The following is an 11,817-nucleotide window of genomic DNA, read 5'->3' as shown; positions in this document are numbered from 1 at the left end:
TATAGGTAACTTAAGACCAAATTTGGTAACTAGAACACAAGACATTTTAACATCTCTTAAACGGTTCTGAAGATATTGTTGTTTGAAACTTGAAATTTTAATGTTAAAGCTTTTAACTCATATTGACCTTTGACTCCCGACTTGCACTTAAAGTTGACCTTTGACCTCATTACTGTAATAAAGAAAACAATTCACACAGCTGGTCTACATAACATACCCAAGTATCATGACTCTAGTCCAAATGGTTCTTAGGATATTGTTGTTTGAAGTTTTTAACATAATTGACACCAGTGACCTTGGAAGTAGGTCAAGGTTATTTTAATGAGGAAAATATATAACACTTCATCCCAGGTACATACTGGCCAAATATCATGACCCTGAGCCTTATGGAAATTGAAAAGAAGATTGTTAAAGCCTTTGACTCATGTTGACCTTTGACCCATACTTGCACTTAAAGTTGACCTTTGACCTCATTACTGTAATAAAGAAAACAATTCGCACTGCTGGTCTACATAACATACCCAAGTATCATGACTAGTTCAAATGGTTCTTAGGATATTGTTGTTTGAAGTTTTTAACATATTTAACCGCTGTGACCTTGAAAGTAGGTCAAGGTCATTTTAATGAGGGAACTTCATAGCACTCCATCATAGGTACCTACTGGCCAAATATCATGACCCTGGGCCTAATGGAACTTGAGAAGAAGATTGTTAAAGATTTTAACCAAAGTTGACATTTGGACCCCTCACTAGCATTTAAAGTTGACCTTTGACCTCATAACTGTAACTGAGAAAAATATTCGCACTGCTGGTCTACATAACATACCCAAGTATCATGACTCTAGTTCAAATGGTTTTTAGGATATTGTTGTTTGAAATTTTTCACATATTTGACCGCTGTGACCTTGAAAGTAGGTCAAGGTCATTTTCATGAGAGAACTTTATAGCACTCAATCCCAGGTCCCTACTGGCCAAATATCATGACCCAGGTCCTACAGTTCTTCAGCAGAAGTCGTTCAAAAGAAAAAGTTGACGGGCCAGGTGAGCTAAAAACACTCACAGACAAATAAATGCTAAGTTTGTTTTGAACACAAACAGTAATTGAAAAGTTCCGTTGCGAGCGAAGATTGCAAATGACTGGTGCCTCGACTCCATAAACGCTGAAAACAGCTCACTAAGCGACAGCGTGATGAAACAGTACCTTCAGCTGCCAGAAAATACCGAGACATTTCGCCATACAGCACTCTAAATACTACAGGCAGTCAGAGGGACGGGTAATATGTTTATAGCACTCTAATACTACAGGCAGTCAGAGAGACGGGTAATATGTTCACCCATTCCACCCCTAAGTGGATGCTAAAATAGGGTCGTAAAGATGACTCAGCTGGTGGCCTCCCTCATATTGACAAATACCTTCAGTTTGATTCTCACATCCTAAACAAACACAATACCATAAAGAGATACCACCAACATGTAAGAGATAGTTACCACTGCAGAGCACAATAACCTACAACAGTCCCTCCAAACAGTGATACAGAACACCAAGAGTTCAGATAACAAAGGCTTCCTGTTCATTGTCATTGGTACTGAAAAAGTTGTTTTTCAACGGTTCAAAATTTCTAGTGATTCGTGAGATCCGTGTCTCGGGCAAACATTCCTACATACTCCCACACAATATTTTGTGCTGCCGTTTCATTTTTTTTGTGGTGAAATGTGAACCACAATCTCAACCACTTTTTATTTCACCTATCTAACTTATCACTATGACAACATACTTACATGTGGGGTGTATGGTTTATTAGTTTTTGGAGCTTGACCAATATCTGAAAAATTAAAACCAAATTCATGTTTAAATCAATTTCATCAAATTTGAATGCCAGATATGTTATGAACATTAACCTATTATTTCAAAATTTCCAAATCCATAAAAACATTAGTTTGGACAGATTTGTATTTTTCATGAAGACAAAATTTCATCTCAAAATTGAGAATACTGCCATGGAAACAAGTCAATAAGATATATCTAGATTTGAGAAATAGTTGAGCACTGAGATTTTCCAAACAAACAGGGGTGGGGCTAGCTGACATAAATTACACAAACATTGCAGTATGATAACAAAATGAAATCATCAACACAGAAATTAATTTACAGGATATTGTTATGGGCGAGAATTATGATAACCTGTGTATCTTGGTGTACTCACCTGTAACAATGTGTCGTCGCCTTGCTGCTCCTGCATGAAGAGCATTTGTACATCCTCTACAGAGTACCAGTCCAAGCCCCCCGGATGCATTCTGACATTCCCCACAGTAAACTTCAGCCTCGGCTGCCTCACAGTCCTCACAAACGCGACGTACCTAACATGAAAACAATCTAGGAATTAATCATTAATGGAATGTCTAATAAAATCTATTACCTGTAACTGAGCGAGATCAGGTTATTTCAGTCGAGGGTTTAAATTCTGTAACAAAATCCCAATTGAGGCGTAAGATGAGGTTGGGATGTTACAGAATCTTAGCCCGAAACTGAGATAACCCGTTCTTGCTCAGTTACAGGTAATTGATATTTTTCTTGCACCTTTTAGTTCGGAAAAATATATTCAATTTTGCTAAAAACTACAAGTATCCCGTCTGGGGCCTCAAATGATAATGACCTCTTCACTACTTAAGCTACATTTGAATGCTTCCTTACGTAGATTACAACATATTTCACAGTGTAGATTATGTTTTATCTAATATATCAAATATCCAACAACATCAGAACTATACATAACAACAAAACAGAACATTTATAATACATATTGTCAATTTCAAGCAGTTAACGCGCAGATGAATACATAGTAGTGTAAAAATTCCGCGAAAGTCACGAAAAGGTACAAGACAGATCGGACGAGGTAGAAAAATCTAGCATGGGGTATGACGAGGGATATCTCCATCCGAGGTGCGAGAATAATTAATCCATCTAAATTACAATCCTGTGGAATAAAATGTTTCACTTGAAAATGATATCCATTTTTCACTGTACATGCAATTGTGTTTCAAAATAGTTCACATCAGGCAAATTCAATTATGACTGGAATGGTAAAACAAACCTCAGAATCACTTGCACCTGTCTCGAGACCAGAACAAAGCAAGTTTTACCTATTCTATTCATATCTGGCATCATCATTAGAAGAAGAAAAATTGGTCCTTAAAGGTTCTGTTATCATATCTAGAACACAGGCCCCAATCCAATCAGTACTTTTATTTTATTTTATCTTTGTCTTATATAAAGCGATGTGTAAATTTCTAAACATCTATAGAACTGCCTACATACTAACCTGCTAAGGACCCTTTTCCTTGGTTTTTTTTATCTTATTATGTTTCAGAACTTATTTTTATTAGAAAGATACATTAAATTCAATGAAAAAATATATCAAATTATAAACTAAAACAAAACGTTACAATGCTTATTAATCCCATAACTTGGGGAGAAAAATCACAGTCATTTGAAAATGATAGTAAAAACAATTTGAAAATAATGACATCAAATAAACTATTGCCAAAACATACTAATGGTTTGAGTAATAACAAGAACTCACCTGGACATCTAAACACACAAAAAATACTTGATCACAGTTATATAACACTAAAATATAGAAATATCAGGTAGAAATATGAAAGAATGATCAACATGTTCAAGTTTATGACTGGGTTATATGATTAGAATTTGTTGGAGGGATTGTTCGATCTCAACGCTCAAGGAAAAACTCATGGACACAGTAAAAAAATACTCAAACAACATTGTCATTTAAATATTAGAAAACATTACTTTACTCAAAGAATAATTGATATCTGGAAAAGTCTCACACAAGATGTTATTTCATCTCGTAACGTATTTGACTTTGAGAAAGACAATGAATTCTTGAAAAATCTTGAGTTGAAGTACGATCATACAGCGTCTTATGTATAGGCTTATTTTATGTTTACCACATTGTATTTCAAACTATACTGATGTGGATGTAGAGGCATCAATGCCTGCGTCCACTAATATCCTATTAAATGAAATAATTCGTTTGAAAAAAGACTGGCACGTTTTCTCTCTGTCTCAGTTTTTAGCTGCATCATCAAAATGCTTCACTTTCCTTGCGATTCAAGCGTCAATGTGCCCCAAATTAGCGATGTGTAAAACTAAAAACAGATAACAAAAACCCAGAATTCAATTATTTCTTTGAGGAGCGGTAAAAAAAGTTTTTTATTTCTTTTCTTGACTTCAGATTTTAGGATAGGTAATTCCCGAAGAACTGTTTTTCAAATTGGTGTGGCCTAAACTATCATTACATTGCAAAAGGTTAGAGTAAGGGGCTTACTCTTTGCCTGGCCTGGTTTCGTTGTGCTCTGGCTGGTCCTGGAGCTGTATTGTTATTGTTGTCCCTCCCACGACCACGCCCCCTGCCCCGCCCACCTCCAGCTAAGTCCTCACCACCTACTCTGTTGTTATATAGGACAGGATCTGCAACACAAAATCACAATTTTACCAATCCATTTGATGGTTGCTTGAGGTCACCTTTTGGGTTCTTACATGGCACGCGTGGATAATGAGTGAGAAAAACACACTTAGTGAATCGAAATTCCAAGGAGAGAGATATATAGCTACTATACCAAACAGTCATCATCAAATCTCAGAGAATACTGTATACCTGTAAATTTTCACTGCAGTTTAATGTTCGCCTTTTTCGCCCTCTGCAATGGGGGTGAATTTATCATATTATTTGTGTTTTAAATTAGGTAGATTGGATTTTAATTCGGGAGATTATTTCACAGCATCACAGTGCAACGTCCTTTCTTTAATATTAAATAATCATCAATTTTCAACCTATTTTTGGGGAAAATAACAAAAGGTTTGCTGTGCAGCATTAAAAATATCTCAAGTTTGGGGCTATGAAAGGGGTAATAGAAATTTCTTATGAAAGTCATATCAATGTCGGGAGATCTCCATGTCAAAACGGGAGAAATGGGAGGTGGCTGTTTTGATGCTCGAAAGTGGGAGACTCACAGTCAGAGTCATATCGGGAAACATCACATGTATGGTTAACCCAGTGTAATTAACACATACAAACTACCTGGCTGTCGGAAGCCTAGACGTACAGCGTGTCGGTGTATAAAAGCTCCTAGTGGATCGTCAGACCTTCCCTCATCAGTGTCTTGGTAGTCCTGATGTAGAAGTCGCAGGTCCCTTCCTGTATAGTTGGGGTTCATGGTGGCTCCCTTCTTCTCGATTAACTCCAGGTGAGCGACAAAGTCATCCAGGGTTGGAAAATGGGGAGGTTGGCTGGGAAACTCACTGCAGAAGCAACAAAAATGTATGTACCATGTAGGAGTATTTTTTAGGAATTCAATTATGTTAATTTATTATTTAATTCATTACCAACTTTCATCAATGCTGTAACTTATAGCCAATTATAATATAATTAACCTTATAGCCTACATAAAACAAGGGGAGGCTAACCAAGAAGTGAAAGGGGAGGTGAACAAGATGAGTTCAAGAAAGTTTCAGGTGAAAAACTGGAGACATATACTTCAAATTTATACCAGTACAGCAATAGACAGGAATATATGGTACCCTTGAAAGTCAATTACCCCGATAAAACCTTAAACAACACAAACACACACATCAAACCCCTCCCCATGACATTGGACTATGCCAAACAACCCCCTTTCCAATCCCAAACTCGGAGCTGTCATTAATCTGAAGTTACTTTTTAGAGTTGAGGAGGACAGACAACAGGGTCCGTTTACGGATGATGGATTTGTTGGTCCAGTTTTGGGTGTGGCGGTCATTAGGATTTGCCTTCTGTTCTCTCTGAACTTCAATGTGTTTGATGTTGATACAGGTCACCCAGAAAGGGTTTGATGTTGTCTCCAGAATTGTACCATCCTCCAGGTTAAAATGGGCCACTGACCTGCATGAATATACAAAATAATTATGACGACATAACTCTTGTATACAGTTACATGAGCATGTAACAACATTTAATAAAGTATGATATATGGCAATACATGTATAATATTTAGCAGAAAATATTTGTTAAATACATGTATGCTCCTGATCCCTTTGAAATGGAAATGAAACTACATATATAGCTTAACACAGAGTGTCAGAGTCTAACCAAAGAAATGTCAGTGAAGCAGAAAATATTGGTCACAGTGACCTACATTTATAGTATACTCTGGTACATACTCCTCAAGATATCAAGATAATACGGTTGATGACGGTTGATATTCCCGTATATATAAGAGTAAAGGAGCTCATTTAGTATTCCCTCCACCATGCTTTCATCAAGAATAAATGTAACCTCAAAATCATTTTCATTTTCCCCAACCCGTCGAAGCACAGATTTGAAAGGTATTCACCTCAAATCACAACCTATCATAGTTAAACCCATTTTATCTTGTGTAAAAAAGGGACGTCACTTCAGTATAATTGCAATCCAGACATGATTTCACCATTCATATGTACCTATCATCATCCAGTGGCCTGTTGTCCAAAAACAAATCATCAATCTTAAGTGTATTTCGACATCTTCTCTTCACTTCCTGAAATCAGAAAGTAACAATATCAGTATGAAAGCCAGGACTTTTCAATCCAAAACAATTTTAACACTAGACAGGGCCCAAGGACCAAAACTTATGGAGTATTTGAGAATTTCATGCTGTAAAAGGGGAATTGGAGAAAACTTATATGACACATTTGGAAAGATGGGAACTGGAAATATGGCTGTAGTTTTGAAAATAGGACCTTCCACTTACCTTCCACTATATATATTTCTGAACATATTGCAGTTGTCTCTGGCTGCAACATCAGACTTTTGACAGATATTGGCATCTGGTCACAAAGTCAAAAATCTGGTGTTACAGCCAGAGGAAACTCTGGCTAATTGCAATTGATCTATGTCTTTTCGCCCTTATTCCTGTTCGCACCATGGATCATTTCGCTCTAAATCAACTTGGCCCAATGTTGTTTCATCCTAACATAAATATATAAATTTTTAAGTTATAAATATATAATGATTTTAAAAACTTTCTGTTTTCATGTTTCATGATAATTTTGTTGTCAGAAGAATTTCATGCAAGTGTATGCTACATTAAACAACAGCACACTCATAAAGAACAAAGAAGGAAGACTAATGACAACTGAGAAAGAGCAGGAGAAGAGATGGACAGAACACTTTAAGAAGTTATCAACAGGCAGACACCGGTGGAAGAAGCAGACATACAGGAAGCTAGAGACGACTTAGATGTCAGCACTGACATACCATCTAGAGAAGAAGTCATTAAAGCTGTCAGCACTGACATACCATCTAGAGAAGAAGTCATTAAAGCTGTCAGCACTGACATACCATCTAGAGAAGAAGTCATTAAAGCTGTCAGCACTGACATACCATCTAGAGAAGAAGTCATTAAAGCTGTCAGCACTGACATACCATCTAGAGAAGAAGTCATTAAAGCTGTCAGCACTGACATACCATCTAGAGAAGAAGTCATTAAAGCTGTCAGCACTGACATACCATCTAGAGAAGAAGTCATTAAAGCTGTCAGCACTGACATACCATCTAGAGAAGAAGTCATTAAAGCTGTCAGCACTGACATACCATCTAGAGAAGAAGTCATTAAAGCTGTCAGCACTGACATACCATCTAGAGAAGAAGTCATTAAAGCTGTCAGCACGGACATACCATCTAGAGAAGAGGTCATTAAAGCTGTCAGCACGGACATACCATCTAGAGAAGAAGTCATTAAAGCTGTCAAGTTAATGAAGAATGGAAAGGCCCCAGGCCCCGAAACTTGAATGCTGAACTGTTCAAGACTGCCCCAGAGCTCGCAGCTTCCATTTTAGAACCCTTATATAAGATATGATAGAAAGAATCATCCGTTTGTATGGGGTACCACTTAAGATGGTATATGTCATCAGAAGTTTTTATACCTTCTCACATGTAGTGTTGGAAACAGCGACCTCAGCTTCGAAGTCAAGACTGGAGTGCGGCAAGGGTGTGCCATGTCCTCTATCCTGTTTAACATGGTCATAGACTGGGTCATGAGGAGGACAACAGAAGACATACCCAGAGGAATACCTTGGACACTGTTCTCAGCGCCAGAGGATCTGGATTACGCAGTTGACATTGCTCTGATGTCTCATTCATACCAACACATCCAGGGGAAGACAACCCGACTTAACAACTTCAGTCAACTAACTCAAGATCAACCAAAGGAAGACTGAAGTAATGACCCTCAATGTGCAAGCACCATCACCAGTATGTGTAGAGGATACTGACCTCACAAGCACAGATACATTCACCTACCTAGGAAATACAATCAGCAAGGATGGAAGGGCTAGCAAGGACATGATCGCTAACAGATTGAACAAAGGCCAGATTTGTCTTCATAAGCCTGAGAGAAGTGTGGAAATCAGCACAGTATAGCATGCAGAACCAAGCTGCGTATATATACCAGAGCTGCATGCTATCAACACTTTTATATGGTTCGGAATGTTGGCGGATGACAGAGGAAGACTTGTCGAAATTGTCAACATTTCACACAACCAGACTCAGAAAAAATTCTGAAGATTTTCTGGCCAGGAGTAATCTCCAATGATGAACTGATGAGAGACAGTGCAACAAGGAGAGTATGAGAGACATTATCAGGAAGAAACAATGGAGGTGGATTGGACATGTGTTAAGGAAGGAAAGTGACTCCATCACAAAGGTTGCAGTACACTGGACTCCATGAAGGTAAACGGAAGAGAGATCGCCCCAAAACCACATGGCGACACACAGTGGAAACAGAGCTCAGTGACATGGATCACAGCTGCGGAAATTTTGAGTGATAAGCAAAGGATCGACAGGTGTGGAGGAACTTTGTTGCTGCCCTAAACGTCGACGGGCGTAATAGGCAGTAATTTAAGTAAGGAAGTAAGTATGCTACATTGTATGTGGAGATCTAGAATCTGGGTGACTACATATGAAGCTTAAATGAGTCTAGAGACAAAAAAGACTAAGGGAGACCTCGGAAAAGTCAAATGAGAATGTATTAGCCATACACAGCTAAACATGCTGAAAACGTTTTTGGGGCGAAACAACTTAGTGCAAAACGACCTGGGGCGTACAGGATTGCAATATAGGGTGAAACGATCGCGACCTGACACCATTGCAATATACACATGTAAAATATGAAGTAACTACTTACCTCTACCATTTATGCATTGCAATAAGTCATCTTGATATTTGATGTAAAATCAAGACTATTAATATAAGAATTATATAAAATTTGATATACATGTACAGGTGCTGGATGTGGGCACAATGTATTTTCCAGTGAGTTACTATATATGTATGTATTTCAGTATACGCGTATGTGGAGACTCATTTGAAAAAATAAGTCGTTACAAGTATCTGAATAGAAAAGGTAAACGTCCCTGATACAGGTAGATCTGTGTTGCTGTCAAACTAACACGTGGATTTGTTTACAAATTACCTCCCTTTACATTTACAGTCACCTCACCTCTTTGATGTCACCAATCGTTGTTCCAGCGAAATCTGTGATATTCACACAGACAAAATCTTTCCCCTCTGTTGCAGGGTTATATCTTGCTTTGTTTCTAACGAAGACATTTATGCTTGGCCTTCTCCAATACATCTTCTTCCATCTCCTCTGAATCCTCCTTTACATCGCGCGCGTTGGTTTAATTTCCGGTTCCGCAGTGAAGGCAAAAATAAAACTATAATTTGCCGAAAAAAAATATTTTCTCACAATGTAACATGTGCACCATCTTACTTATTAAGTACTCATATTTTTAGGGCTTTCTACCTTTTTCTTCTTAATTTTTAACTCCCCTTTGCTTAATTTTTGACTGACCCCTACCGTAAATGTGCTGATGAAAGATCTGCTTTTTAGGAGTTACCATAATAAATCTTTTCCATAATGAGAATGTTAGCATGCTTTAATTTTACTTTCGAATTATTTTATATTTTGAAGTGTATAATGGAGGTATTGGGTTGTTTTGTTGTTTTCTTTTTCTTTTTTTAATGACAGAGAAAGCTGAAACTTCAAACACAGCACGTAAACCGATCAGACGGTATTGAGATGAAGGAGGAGGGAATCGTCCCCGGGGGGAGGGGGAGGATGGATGTTTAAACATTGACGGCATGTCCGAGTCCGGTCTCCTGGACACTCCCCGATGTTTTTGCGAACAGAAGGAAATATCCCGTGTATGCAGAGACGTATATACTACATACGTATACGTCTCTGGTGTATGTCATCTATATATTCCCATGAGGGGCACCGAGCCGTAATTATATACGGTCGGTCCTCAAGACGACTTCCTCCAATCAACAGAGGGGCAGCCATTGACAAAATAAACAGAAGCGAGCAAGCTTAAGGCGCACCCCTTCTCTCCTTTCTCTACATTCTTTTTTCCTTTCTATTTTCCTTTTCTATCTGTTCTCGTCTACTGAAAGGCCACAAGACCGTAATATAGGACGTATAAGCAAGGCGCAACGAGAGAGGAAGGTAGCAGAAAGGAAAGCCAAGTTGACCAAAAGTTACGCCAGAGTCCAGGCAACTATGCATAAGACGCCACTTAGTGCATAAAAACGCACCCATGCGCAGTTTTAACTAAGCTAAATCGTATCGCAACGAATAAAAAAATGTCAGCAATTTCATTTGCACTTATAAATTTCACTAAATTGCTGTCATTTTTTTTATTCGTTGCGATCCAACATTAGTTGTTTCGCTATATTAAAACTACGACAAGTCATTGTTTCTCAAGCCTTCGATAGGGATCGAACCCCGATCTGCTGGTTCACAAGTTTGCTCTACGTACCGGTTATGCTTAGGGACCCTGTCCCGCTGCACTGCCGTTTTCCTATATACCGTCCATGGTTCGAATTCCGGTCTGTCCCCGCAGAATATTTTTACACTCATAACACGTCTGTTGATTACATTGTGTTTACTTCATTTCCATAATGTTTCATAAAAGATACGTTTCTTTTCAAAAATGATTTGATCAAAGCTATAGTTATGCCGGAAAAATAAGTTTCGAATGTATAGTTTCATTTTTGGCAGTAGTACGGGGATCCTTAAGAGAAATTCTCCCTAACCGTTATGATATGTTCATCAATTTATACGACATATTTCTCATGTTCAAACCCATGTCAACACACCAAGATCCCCAGAAGCATATGGCACTTTATGGTATCCTTGTGTCACTCCCCTTGTGTGGGGTTATTATGGTATCCACGGTGCAGGGACCTGAGAATTTGTTGCATCTATGTTTTGACCGAAACTATAAGGTGTTCAGAGTAAGTTTACATGATTTAGGGGTTTAGATCGACTTTCGGTAAAAATGACACCCCGATGAGTTTAGGTCCAAATACAGCGGTAACAAACAGGTCCCTGTGATGGTATCAGGGTTTTTTCCAGGTATACTCAGCGCGCTAACATCAAGGCCAACAAGAGTGATTAATATTGTTGAATAAAAAACTTGTTTCATAATTGTTGTAAAATGAATATTTCTTATAAAGGATGCCCCTCGTCGTCGCAGCAACGATAATGTATACCAAACTGTCAACAATAGTATCAGTAGCGACTAGCGATTTTGAACTAAATGTCGGGATGTGTTATTTCAGCACCTTAGGCGTTTGTTTTTTGTTGTTGCGCTAAAAACTGTATCGATTTGTAGACATATGGAATAAAGTGCTGGGAAATGCTCTTTCAACATCTTATGTTGATTAACTTTAATTTAACTGTATTTATTTCTGGTAATATAAAATAACTGTTATAT

The sequence above is a fragment of the Mizuhopecten yessoensis genome, unplaced genomic scaffold, assembly GCF_002113885.1.
Source record: "Mizuhopecten yessoensis strain PY_sf001 unplaced genomic scaffold, ASM211388v2 scaffold10829, whole genome shotgun sequence".
In the NCBI taxonomy this organism is placed as follows: Eukaryota; Metazoa; Mollusca; class Bivalvia; order Pectinida; family Pectinidae; genus Mizuhopecten; species Mizuhopecten yessoensis.
This window is presented reverse-complemented; position numbering follows the sequence as displayed.